The sequence below is a fragment of the Myotis daubentonii genome, chromosome 10 (assembly GCF_963259705.1).
Source record: "Myotis daubentonii chromosome 10, mMyoDau2.1, whole genome shotgun sequence".
NCBI classification, from domain to species: domain Eukaryota; kingdom Metazoa; phylum Chordata; class Mammalia; order Chiroptera; family Vespertilionidae; genus Myotis; species Myotis daubentonii.
Genome location: NC_081849.1, coordinates 73,232,327 through 73,244,859, shown reverse-complemented (window position 1 = coordinate 73,244,859; position 12,533 = coordinate 73,232,327). Strand labels below are relative to the sequence as shown.

Sequence of the window (12,533 nt, the reverse complement as noted above, 5' to 3'; positions counted from 1 at the left end):
CTGCCCCCCGAGTGCACAAATTTTTGTGCACCGGGCCTCTAGTATAGAATAAACAACTTGGAAAAAGTAAAATTGAAGGATTACCACCACCTGATTTCAATGCTATTATAAAGCCACAGATATCAAGATAGTGTGGTATTGGTGTAAAGACAGACAAATAGATCAACGGAACAGCATAAGAGCCCAGAAATAGACCCGCACATGTATGGACAACTGGTTTTCGACAAAAGTGCAAAAGTAATTCAGAGGATAAAGGATGATCTTCTCAATAAATGATGCTGAAATAACTGTATATCCACATGCATAGAAGGGGGGGGGGGAACTTTGATCCATACATCATACCATATTCAAAAGTTAACTCAAAACTGACCATACATCTAAATGTAAACCTAAAAACTATAAAACTTCTAGAAGGAAACCTAGGAGAAAAATCTTTGTTCTTATGATGGGCAAAGATTTCTTAGCTATAAATCTAAGTGCATGATACATAAATGAAAAAATTAATAAATTAGACTTCATTAAAATAAAAACTTCTGAAAAGACAAGCCATAGATTGGGAAAAGGTAAGAACCATATTGATTTCACTCATATGTGGAATATAAAACAAAGCAGCAAATGAACAAACAAGAAAAACAAACAAAAACTCATAGACAAAGACAACAGTATGTTGATTAAAAGAGGAAGAGGGTGTAAAGGGTAAATAAAGGGGGTCAAATATATGGTTATGGAAGAGGACTGCACTTTGGGTGGTGGGCACACAAAGCAATATACAAATGATGTGTCATAGAAATGTGCGCTTGAAACATATAATCTTATTAACCACTGTCACTCCCAATAAATTTAATTTTAAAAATAAATAAAATTTGTTACCAGAATTTTTTTTAAAAAATCCCTTTCTTCAAGTAGTTCACAATCTGATGTAAGAGATGGACAAGAAACGGGCAGTCCCAGTGGCACCATGAGAGGCAGTATACACCACATTTAAGAGCTCTGTTACTAGGACACCCAGCTCCAAATCCTGTGTGACCTTGGGCAAGTCACTTAACCTCTCTGAGTTCCCAGGTCCCTTTCTGTAAAACAGGGACAATAGCACTGTGTACCTCATAGATAGGTCTGGTATAAGGTCTAAATGAATTAACTCATGTAAAGTGTTTAAAATGTGCCTGGTATAGTGTCTTGATTGCTAGTTCTTGTCAATATTAGCATGAAAAATACGAAGGTCTGAGGACATGATTCAGGGGAGAAGCCAGACATAAAACTAACAACCTTTTTTACTACAGTGTAGTGTTCCATCGTGTAGATGTACCACAGCTTTCTAATCCACTCATCTGCTGATGGGCACTTAGGCTGTTTCCAAATCCTAGCTATGGTAAATTGTGCTGCTATGAACACAGGGGTGCATATATCCTTTCTGACTAATGTTTCTGATTTCTTGGGATATATTCCTAGAAGTGGGATCACTGGGTCAAACGGGAGTTCCATTTTTAGTTTTTTGAGGAAACTCCATACTGTTCTCCACAATGGCTGCACCAATCTGCATTCCCACCAGCAGTGCACGAGGGTTCCTATTTCTCCGCATCCTCACCCGCACTTGTCATTTGTTGATCTGTTGATAGCCATTCTGACAGGTGTGAGATGGTACCTCATTGTCATTTTGACTTGCATCTCTCAGATGATTAGTGACTTTGAGCATGTTTTCATATGTCTCTTGGCCTTCCTTACTAGTATGTCCTCTATGAAAAAGAAGGAATTCTTATCATTTGCAACAGCATGGATGGAACTGGAGAGCATTATGCTAAGCAAATTAAGCCAGTGGAAGAAAGATAAATATCACATGATCTCACTCATTTGTGGAATACAATGAGCAACATAAATTGATGAACAAAAACAGATCCAGAGACAGAGAAGCATCGATCAGACTGTCAAACCACAGAGGGAAGGTAGGGGAGGGCGGGGGTAAGGGGAAGAGATCAACCAAAGGACTTGTATGCATGCATATAAGCCTATCCAATGGACACAGACACCAGAGGATGAGGGCATGAGTGTGGGAGGGTGGGGAGGCAATGGGGGGATCAGGACACATATGTAATACCTTAATCAATAAAGAAAATAAAATGGAAAGAAAAAAAAACAACCTTTCAGAGCTGCAGCTTGCCGTCTGTAACAAGAGCAGTTCCAAACAGAGGATCCCAAGCCCCGTCTAGCGTGAGAGCTGTGGTCTGGAGGTCTCTCCTCTATTTGTAACCGTCACTGGAAACCTGTGATTCTGCACATATACTGCTCTCTTGGCCAGAGGGACTACCAACCCACAGTCCCACCAGCTAGGGACTTTCCGAGGGCTGAGGGCCAAGCTTTTGGGCACAAAGTGCTGTTGACCAATGCTCAGGTTAGGAAAGGACACTGGATGACACATGAAGAATGCTGGCACTCTGAACAAGGCCGGTCACTCCCTGAACAATGAGTCCTAGCAGGCCAGGAGAGAACAGGCCAGCACGCAGCCCAGCATTGTGCAATGCAGACCATACCCTCCTCTCAGCTACCAATCAGGAGGTAGTCCTGGCCACGTGGGTCACCCTCATCGTACTTAGCTGGAGAGTAAGGTCTCCAGCTCAGGACCTTCCAGCACTCATGTGCTGTAAAGGTGACTGGCTAAGAGAAGGAAGAAATAACCAAGCAAATTCAAAGGGTCCCCAGGGTATGCCTTCTCTTGTCTTCCTCTCAGCCACTCCTTGCCTTCTTCAGTCTCCTGAACTCCGATTAAGAAGGAAGGGGGAGGGATCAAGCCCTTGAACAAGCTGGAGGCTAATTTCAATCCAAAACACTGGTTGTGACTTGGCAGCAGCCCTCAGCAACTTCCAGCTAAGCCAGCCCATGCTACTGGTGCTGAAAATACCCAAGCATCTGATGAAGCAGTGCAGTTAAATTTAGCTCTGGCATTCCCAAGGCTGGGCTGGGTGCTAGAAGCAGCAGAGTAGACCCACAGATATACCCATCGCAGGTGTTAAGAGCTGCCAGTAATAAAGAGCAACCAGTGTGATGAAGATGACAACACCTGGAGGCAAGGAGAGAGAGGGAAGGGATTTGAAGGGAGGTGAGGTTCATGGCCCAAAGGCAGGTCTCATCTCCCAATAGCATTACCAGGACCCATCAGCCCGGTGCCTCCATCCCCAGGGAGACCGGGCAGATAACATGGATGAGTAAAGAATAAAGATGGAAAGAAAAGGGAATGGTGGGGACTGGGATGAACTGCAGGGCAAACGTCCCATCTAGAACTACTGAGATTTATATATTTTTTAATAACATCTTGTTAGCCAAATAAAATCCTGCATTATTTCTGCAGACTTTCAGTGTAACTGACACCAGGCATAGCTGTAAGGAGTAGGCAACCCCATGGCTACTATTTCACCATCAGACATTCATTCTTTGTTCCTTTAGTCACTTGCTAAAATGCAAGCAGGGTTGTTTTGTGCAGGGCAGCCCAGGCTGTAGGGTCTGGCGGTGAATTAAACAGCTACCATGTCAAACAAACAGGCAAAACCAAGACCACTCAGAAGCACCCCCAGCATGCAACATCCACTGTGCTCGCCATGTTAGACCAGCCTCAGGTTCAGGAGTTTAAAGAGGTCAGAACAGACATGGTTCACTGACAAGGAAGATTTGCATGATAGCTTGCTTCTCTAGGGAAGAATCCAGCTGGTGCTCAGCTCGATGCCATGATGAATGCAGCTCCAGGGGCCCATGAATCCCACCACGTTCCTCATGATGCTTGGTGAGAAGTTAAGTGGCACAGGCCAGGAAGAGGTCAGCAGAAATGCTTTTGCTTGCTTTGATGAAGAAGCAACTGGCACCATTTGGGAAGACGACCTGAGAGAGCTGCTGACAATAATGGGAGATTGGCTTACAGACGAGGAAGCTGTACAGAGAAGCACCTATTGACAAAGTTACATTGAGTTGATGCGAATCCTTAAACATGGAGCTAAAGAGAAAGATGACTGAAAGAACTTTAGCTAAAACCTTCCAATTCCTTAGTCTTACTCTGTTTTATTTCCCCAACATTTCCGCCATCCTCACAGACCTGCTGCATACAACTTAATTTCACAGCTTTGCCTCTTTATTTAATGTATCTATGCTAGATCTTTCTGCCCTTAGCACTTGTATAATCAGACTGATGAGGTTGTATATTGTGTTGAAATAGAATTTACAAATAAAAATCTACAAATTGAACCCCCCCACCCCAAAAACACACACACCATGGGCTTTAAGACTTCTTAGCTAACTCAGTTATTCTTACTGATGCCTGTGTTTAAGAAGGGAGAAAAAAAGAAATAATTGCCTGCATGAATAAATTAATTGGTAAATTAGCATTTATTAATATGTTCAGGATCAATTAAATGTTATCGAGTAAAGTAGCAGTTGTTGAATATAAAGAACGCTTGCGTTGGAGTCAGGCAGGCTTGAGTAGACTGGCTCTGCTATCCACTAGGAAATTACCTCCATTACTCTCTGGTAGAATGGAAATAATAGGTCTACCTCAGGTTGCTATAAAGATTAAATGAAATAACCCAGGACAATGTTTGATGATAATTCATGTTCAATAAATGACATATGAACTTTAATCATCTGAGAGCCAGGCTGTATAGGACCGGGGCTAAGAGTGAGAAGTAGAGTGGTGAGCCAACACTTCACCAAGGCAGAGCCTTCCTGGAATCTGGGTCAGGAGCGTCGAAGCCACGTGGGGCGACACCGCCCCTCTGTGTCCATTTGCTGCACTGCAGTCACACTTAGGTTGAGTTGAACCTCACCTTTCTCTCCTTTGCCACTTGAGATAGAGTATAAGGTCCTGCAGACCTACTTTACCATTGCTTCTACTCCATGTGAGCCCCTTATGCAGTCTTTGCTGAGACGGGTAGTTGTTGGAAGTAATTATCTGAGACTGTAACAGCCAGCTTGTCCAATCACCCAAGCACCCTGCCAGCACGGTGCTTGGATTTGTCTAGTGGGCCTCTCTGATCCAGCGCTAATGCAGGTGTACTGGAATCCCTTGGAGAGATTTAAAAATACTAGCTATCCATTATCCATTGGTATATTACAGCCTTCTGCCAAACTGGAATCTCTGAGGGTGGGCTGGATAACACATATAAAAAAACTCCTCATCAAGGGATCTCAAATTCAGCCAACTTTGAAAACACATTACTTTAACCCCTTATTGTGCTGCCCTGCTCACCTCTTGGGTTTAGTTGTCTTTGCAAGTAACAAAGTAAAAAAAAATATAGTGCTCTCTGCACTAGAAATTAGTATTTGCATGGAGCTAGAAAGCAGGGAATAAGGAGTCAAGTGAGAGTGGTGAGAGGGGTAAGAGAGAAAAAGAAAGAAAAAGAAGACTCACACCAAGAAGAATATATAGAGAAAGGCATACAGAGAGGAAGAAAAATGCCGGGGTCCAACCCCAGCGGGTCCAGGGGTCCCCAAAGGTGTGGACGGAGTCGGCGAAGAAGGAATGACAGGGAGACAGTATTCAGTTGATCAGCCGCCTAGCCAGGATCTCTAGCCAGGATCTCCAGCCAAGTTCTGGTCTGGATCTCCAGAGAGGTTCTGCTCAGGATCTCAAGAGAGGTTCTGTCCAGGTTCTCCAGTCAGGTTCAGTCACCAGGTTCTAGTCAGGCTCTCCTGCCAATCTCCGCAGTCAGGTTCAGTCCAGGATCCCCTGCCATGCTCTCTGGCCAGGCTTTGCCTCCAAGCTCCGAGGCCAGTCCCTGTCCAGGATCCTCTGGCATGCTCTCGCCAGCGAAGTTCTTCTGTCTCTAGAGAACGTTCTGTGTAGGTTCTGTGCCTAGGCTCTGTCTCTCTTGGTCCTGTCTTCCAAGCCCTGTGTCCTTAGTTCTGTGTTCTGAGTTCTGTGTATTTCTGTCTTGTTACAACTGTATTTATACCAGTTGATTCAATCCTATCAATCTCTATTACAAAGGTTAGGGCGTTTCTTATCTCCATTCCAGGGAGAAAAGATTATGTAGTTTAAGCATGATTGTTCGTAGTTAAAGGGATTAATTACCCGCCTGGCACTTAGTTGAGGGGTTTTATTCCCTCCCTAACTTCAGGGGAAAATCCCTACCTGGGGATTCAACCTTTCTCGGAGAGGTGACTTTGGTTAAAACACAGCGCCAAGAAGGTGAGCAAACATATTAAGAACCGTATGCCATATATGCCAGGTCCCTTGAAACAGCAAGGATGGACCGGCTCCCGGCAGAAAAACAGGCACACATAGAGAGAAAGGTGTGGGGAAAGAGGGTAGGGAAAGAAGAGTGTGATAAAAAGAGTGAGGGTGGAGAAAAGGCATTCTCATAAACATGACAACATTTTGGTGTGGCAAGAGATAAATGGACAAGTCCTAGATTAAGAAAAAAAATTTCCATCTAGGATTTACCTGCCATATGTAAAATCTCTTACATATTGACAAGGATAGGAATACCACAATAGAGTAATGAGCAAAAATATGAAGAGAAAATCCAAATAGCCAACACAGGGAAGCTGGGCGAGTTTACTAGTGAGTGGAAAATGTAGATTATTACTTTATTCCTATGAGATTGGCAGAAATCTAAAAGTCACTTACTTATTGCTGGCTAGGTTGTAGGGAAAATTATTTATTTAAATCTTGATGGTAAAAAATGTAAATTGTCACAGAACTTTGAAAAGAAAAAACAAAGCTATCTAACAAAATGTACCACTCTTTTTTTTTTCTTTTTTCTCTTAGAGAGAGAGAATGGAAGGGAGGGGAAGAGACAGAGAGAGAGAGAAACATCGGTGTGAGAGAGACGCATCAACTGGTTGCCTCTGGCATGGCTCTGACCAAGTCCGGGGTGGAACCTGCCACCGAGGTTCGTGCCCTTGACCAGAATCGAATCTGGGACCTTTCAGTCCAACACTCTATCCACTCAGCCAAACCAGCAAGGGCCAAAATGTTATACTCTTTATTTGATCTACCTGATCCATTTCTGGGACTTGATGCCATATCCTAGAGATAAATATACTAGTACATAACAGTATATGTTCAAGAATGGTAACTGCAGCATTATTTTTGGTGACAAAAAACTAGTAACAAAGGAGAAGTTATTAATAGGGTATCCTTGAATGAATGTTGATACATCTGGCTCACGAAATAGGATTTTATACAGCAATTAAGAAGCATGAATAAAAGCTATGTCACTATTGGAATTTAAGGGATTAGGTATTGTTATATAAAAGCAACGATAACAATTATAATGCAAAAAATTCTCTACAGCAATACCTAGAGTACTGGGACTTCCATGACTAGGGGGAGAGAGAAGTTCAGGAAAGAGGCAGATAAGAATACTAAAGGGATGTGGTTCCTGATGACTGTATTCAGGACTTCATTAGGGAGAATCTCACTCAAGGACCTGCTCATTGGCCCAGAGGCACCCCCAACACCACAAGTGCTAAACCCTCCCACCTACACTCACCTCTGCAGTTGGCTCCTTGTGCATGCTCCCAAATACGGCAGCAAGAATGAGTCCAATGAACACAGTGCTATCAGGAAAATAGACCAGAGTCTATGGGCAAGGGAAAAGCCACAAACTTGAGCTGTAGCACCACCTTATAGAAAACAAAAGATTTCCAGCAGCCAACCTGATTGAGTTGTAAGAACAAGAAAAGATATACAAGTTAAAGAATTCGGTTGCAAGAGGGAGCAAGAAGTGTGGAGCAGGTGTATCCATACAGGGTTGAAAACAAAAAATAAAACAGGACTGAAGCACATATATCTCACCTGAAGCTAATTAGTAAAGATTTGAGGAGGTATTTGCTATTTCAAATGCAAAAGCAGCAACACAAAACTACATGGAGAATCAAGATGACAATAATCTTCCAATAAACTCAAAGGTACAGAATTTTGTGATCTGGCTGAAAAAGAATTGAAAATAGTTGTTTTGAGAAACAAGTTGCCTTATAAGAAAACAGAAAGACAATTCAACAAAATGAGAAAAACAATACATGAACAAAATGAGAAATTTAACAAAGAGATGGGGATAATAAAAAGAACCAAATAGAAACTCTGGAGCTGAAGAATTCAATGAATAAAAAGAAAAAATAATAAAATAAAGTAGAAAAAACAAAATTTATAGCACAGCATATCAAGTGGAAGACAGAATAAGTAAACTACTTGATAGGGACTTTGAAATAACCCAATCAAAAGAGAACAAAGAAAAAAAATTAAAAAGAACCCCAAAGCCTACATGACTTAAAGGACTCCACCAAACATACAAATATTAGAATAACTGGTGTTTCAGGAGAAGAGAGGGAGAAGGGGTTGGGGTTATTTAAAGAAATAAGAGCTGAGAACATCCCAAACCTGAGAAGACACTTGGACATCCAAGTTCACTAAGCTAATAGATCACCCTATTATTTCAATGCAAAAAGACCTTCTATATGATACATTATAATGAAAATGTTAAAAATCAAAGATAAAGAGAGAATCCTAGAAGCAGCTACAATTTTTAAAAAACAGATTGTAACCTACAAAGGAACCCCCATTGTGCTCTCAGAAGCTTCTCAGAAGAAACCATACATCTTAGCTCAGATCCTCAGTTGGGGCACATAATGGAGGCAACCGATCAATGTTTCTCTCTCACATTGATGTCTCTCTCTCTCTCTCTCTCACCAATAAAAACATATCCTTGGGTGAGGATATTTTTTAAAAGCTGTGGTACATTTACACAATGGAATACTATGTGGTCGTTAAAAAGAAAGAACTCTTACCCTTTGCTACAGCATGGAATGGACCTGGAGAGTATTTTGCTAAGCCAAATAAGCCAGTCAGAGAAAGACAAATACCACATGATCTCACTTACCAGTATATGTGGGATCTAATGAGCAAAATAAACTAGCAAACAATAGTACCAGAGGCATGGATACATGGAACAGTCTGATGGATATCAGAGGGGAGGTGGGTGGGAGGGTCTGGATAAAAGGTGACGAGATTAGCCGAAGAACATATATGTCCATGAAACACCGACAACAATGTGGCAAAGGCCAGGGGATGGGGGCTGGGAGCTGGGTGGAGGTGGGCAAAGAGTGGGAGAAATGAGGGACATCTGTAATATGTCAACAATAAAAAAATAAATCTGGATATAACCAGCTGCTCATTTCACAGTATCAAACCAACAGAATGTAAGAAAAAGGAGGTTCCTGTCAAACTGCAATAAGCTTTTTTAAAGAATCTAAATTATTTAATGTATTGAAAGGTGTTTTAAGAAAAAAAATTGTGTCTCGTTCACTCACATTCCATTGTCCAAAGCAAGTCATATGTTCAACCCATATCAGTGGGATAAGAAAATACTGTACACTCTTCCCATGAAGATGTGGGGGAGGGAGGAGAGGGGAGGGAGAAGAGCCTGTATATTCTTCCCATGAAGGCATGTATGGGGGAGAGGGGGTAGGAATGAAGGGAGATTAACGGTTGCTAAATAAAAATACCATCTCCTTGAGTCATGTAAAGAGCTAGAGATAAGAAGATAATCTCACCTTGGAGAGTACTCAGATGATGATAAAGGGAGGGATAGAGTGATGATAATGCTATAGACTTGTACAAAGAGCCATCAGTTTAAGAGCACAGAGCATTTTCCTGGTCTCAACGGAAGAGAGACTTGTTGCGGGAAGAGTCTAGTCAACATTGGAAGGCTGACAACTAGAACAATTAGGAGCATCCACAGCCGGCTGAATAAACAAAGAGTTCAGGTTGATTAATCAGCTAATATCAGCCAAAAGGCATCTAGACCGGACCCTTTTAATGTCTTGAGTGACACGATAAACGGACTGCTCATCCAATGGGCAGATTCTTCATCCCCTAGTGCACATTCAATTGATTTGCTGGACAAAGGAAGAGATTCAAAAAGACTGGACAGATAAAATGGATGTGTCCATAAACAACAAAGCAGAATGCCATAGGCATCCATGTGAAGACAGTGTTTAGCTACAAAATTTCCACAGGACAAGTGCAGAATAGGAGAGATGTGGTTTATCATCAGTTCCTGTAAAAAAGAAGTGGGAGGGGGTTTTGTCCATTTAAGATCAATCTGAGTCAACAGTATGTTGTGGCTATCTCTACCCCCACTCCCACCCCAACCCAAAAAGATATTTTTCAGAGTAAGCTGTAAGTTCTGTATAATTTAATAGTTATACTATGAGGCAGGTACTAAAAGCCCTATTTTACATCATAAAAAACTACAGCTCAGGGAGGCCAAGGCAGCACAGCTTGTAAATGGCCAAGCCAGAACTCAAACCCTAATCTCTCAATCTAAAGCCCTGGCCCTTGCCTATGACATTCTATCACTTCCAACTGGAGGGTGGCCAGAGAAAGGCAAATCTAGAGAGGAATGTTGCAGCAGGGAGGACACCTGGGATCAGAGCTCCTGCAGCAGACAAGCTCAACACTTGTTACACGTCTGTGGGGTATGATTGCAGAAGTCAAAACAATCACCAGACCCAGCAGGCTGATATAAACTAATCAACAGTTGGTCCTAAAGACAGAAAATAATAATGAAAACCATAAACACTTTAATAATCATATAAGGACTATCCTAATATATAAAGAGCCAGGTGCTGTCACGACCGAACAGATAACCAGTCACCATGAAGTGCCTGTGTCAGTGTGAAAGCATGCCAAACTGAGAATTTTACAGCCAAAAATGACAGAGAAAAGAATTAGACCATGAGGACGGCAATTAGTTTGACATGCTATTAACACCCTGCAGATGGAAAAGCTTGGGGCGGGGGAGAAGGGGGGATTTAAAATAAAAATAAATGTAGCTCAGTTAATGGCAAATAATAAAAGAAAATTACTATCCACAATTTGAGTTTTTTGTTTGCAATGCCAATTAAATGAAAATAATATCAATATACAAATGATGTGAAAATTTGACAATCACTTGCATAATTTTAGCAGAAAGGTAACCTATCTTGTTTCTCTGGTTAAAAAACTATACTGTAGAGAATATTGAGACGTAAGAATTTTTCCTTCTACACCCATCCTTAAAATGTATTCTATTTAGCATCCAATCATGGTAGACAATGTCACTTGTCTCCCAAACACTCAACCATGAGAAAAAAAAGTCAGAAAAAATTTATTTGCTTTGGAAAACATAGAATCTGTATAGTATTGCTTAAATTATACTATTTTTAAAGAAAAAATCAGTAATTGTGTTTTTAATATAATATTTTCACATGCACAGCGGTATTCCACTTCCCTGTAAATTAGGTGTTGTCAAACTTGAATGGGCCTCCAAATTATCTGGAGCAGGGCACTTGTTAAAACACAGATGCCCTAGCCGGTTTGGCTCAGTGGATAGAGCCTTGGCCTGTGAAATGAAAGGTCCCAGGTTCGATTCTGGTCAAGGGCACATGCTCAGATTGTGGGCTGGATCCCCAGTGGGGGGCTTGCAGGAGGCAGCCAATCAATGATTCTCTCTCATCATTGATGTTTCTCTCTCTCTCTCTCTCTTCCTTCCTCTCTGAAATCAATTTTAAAAAAAAAATACATGGCTTTAAAAAAAAAGAAAGAAAGAAAGAAAAAACACAGATGGCTGGGCTCCACCCCTAGAGTTTTTGATAGTATTGGTCTGGGTAAGGACTTAGAATCTGCATTTCAACAAGTTCCCAGGTGATGCTACTTGTGGCTGGGGTCCAAACCCTGAGAAGCAGTGCTCCAAAGTCTAAACAAACTCATTCCCCTCACAGCTACTTCAGGCCCTTGCTCATTCCTGTAGTTTCTGCAACTCCCACCCCTTGGGCGTTGCTGGTTCTCCACCCAACAACCTTTTTTGCTTCTAAAATTTCTCCTAGCCTTGACGAAAGGCAACCTGTGCATGCTACCTTCCTCAAAGAATTTCAGATTTCCCAGTTACTGAAGGATTTCTAGTTTCACTTTAAAAAGTGGGAGGTGTAGGTGTCGCCTGACATCTTGTTTAAAGAATAACTGGAACTAGAATACTTACAGAGCTTAAAATATTAGCAATAGAGTAGAATTTAATTGATTTATATAACCCAAGGGAATTTTATTACCTAAATGACATTGCACTAATTTTTTTTATTGTAGTGAACAACTGTTTTGGGGAGAGGGGAGAAAGGTGAAAGAATTCAAACAAATTACATTTCCGTGCCATTTGGGGACAATGATTTCTTAAGTTGAATCTTCTTCCTCTGTGTGCAACCAATTTGTGTTTAGGCAGGACCTACACATCTAGTCAGACTTCAAGAGGAAAATATATTCAAAACAGATTGAATGGGTTATTTAATTAGTTGCATAACAAAGAAGTGCCCTCCAATTTTATATATGTCAATCCAAGAAAATCTGAAGTTGTCATTAACTATAACTGAATGAACAGAAAAAAAATATTCAAAAATATTCTATATTTATTTTCCTTTATTCACCAAACTGCTAATGTAAATTTTCCAGAATCACCCAAAATGGAAGATTGTAGAAGGTGGTTTCAATGGATTTCTAGTGAAAATACTGCAGTATTTAT

The 12,533-nt window shown here is 41.2% G+C and overlaps 1 long non-coding RNA gene and 1 pseudogene across 1 annotated transcript in view; one reads left to right on the top strand and one right to left on the bottom strand.

Moving 5' to 3' along the window:
• LOC132211134 (uncharacterized) overlaps positions 1–2,779 on the bottom strand; it is a 73,822-nt gene extending 71,043 nt beyond the window's left edge. The window contains exon 1 of the long non-coding RNA XR_009447423.1: positions 2,136–2,779. This is a non-coding gene — a long non-coding RNA (uncharacterized LOC132211134). The remainder of the gene's footprint in view (positions 1–2,135) is intronic.
• A 667-nt stretch (positions 2,780–3,446) lies between these two features.
• Positions 3,447–5,425, top strand: LOC132242548 (myosin regulatory light chain 12B-like; annotated as a pseudogene).
• Positions 5,426–12,533: the final 7,108 nt, after the last annotated feature.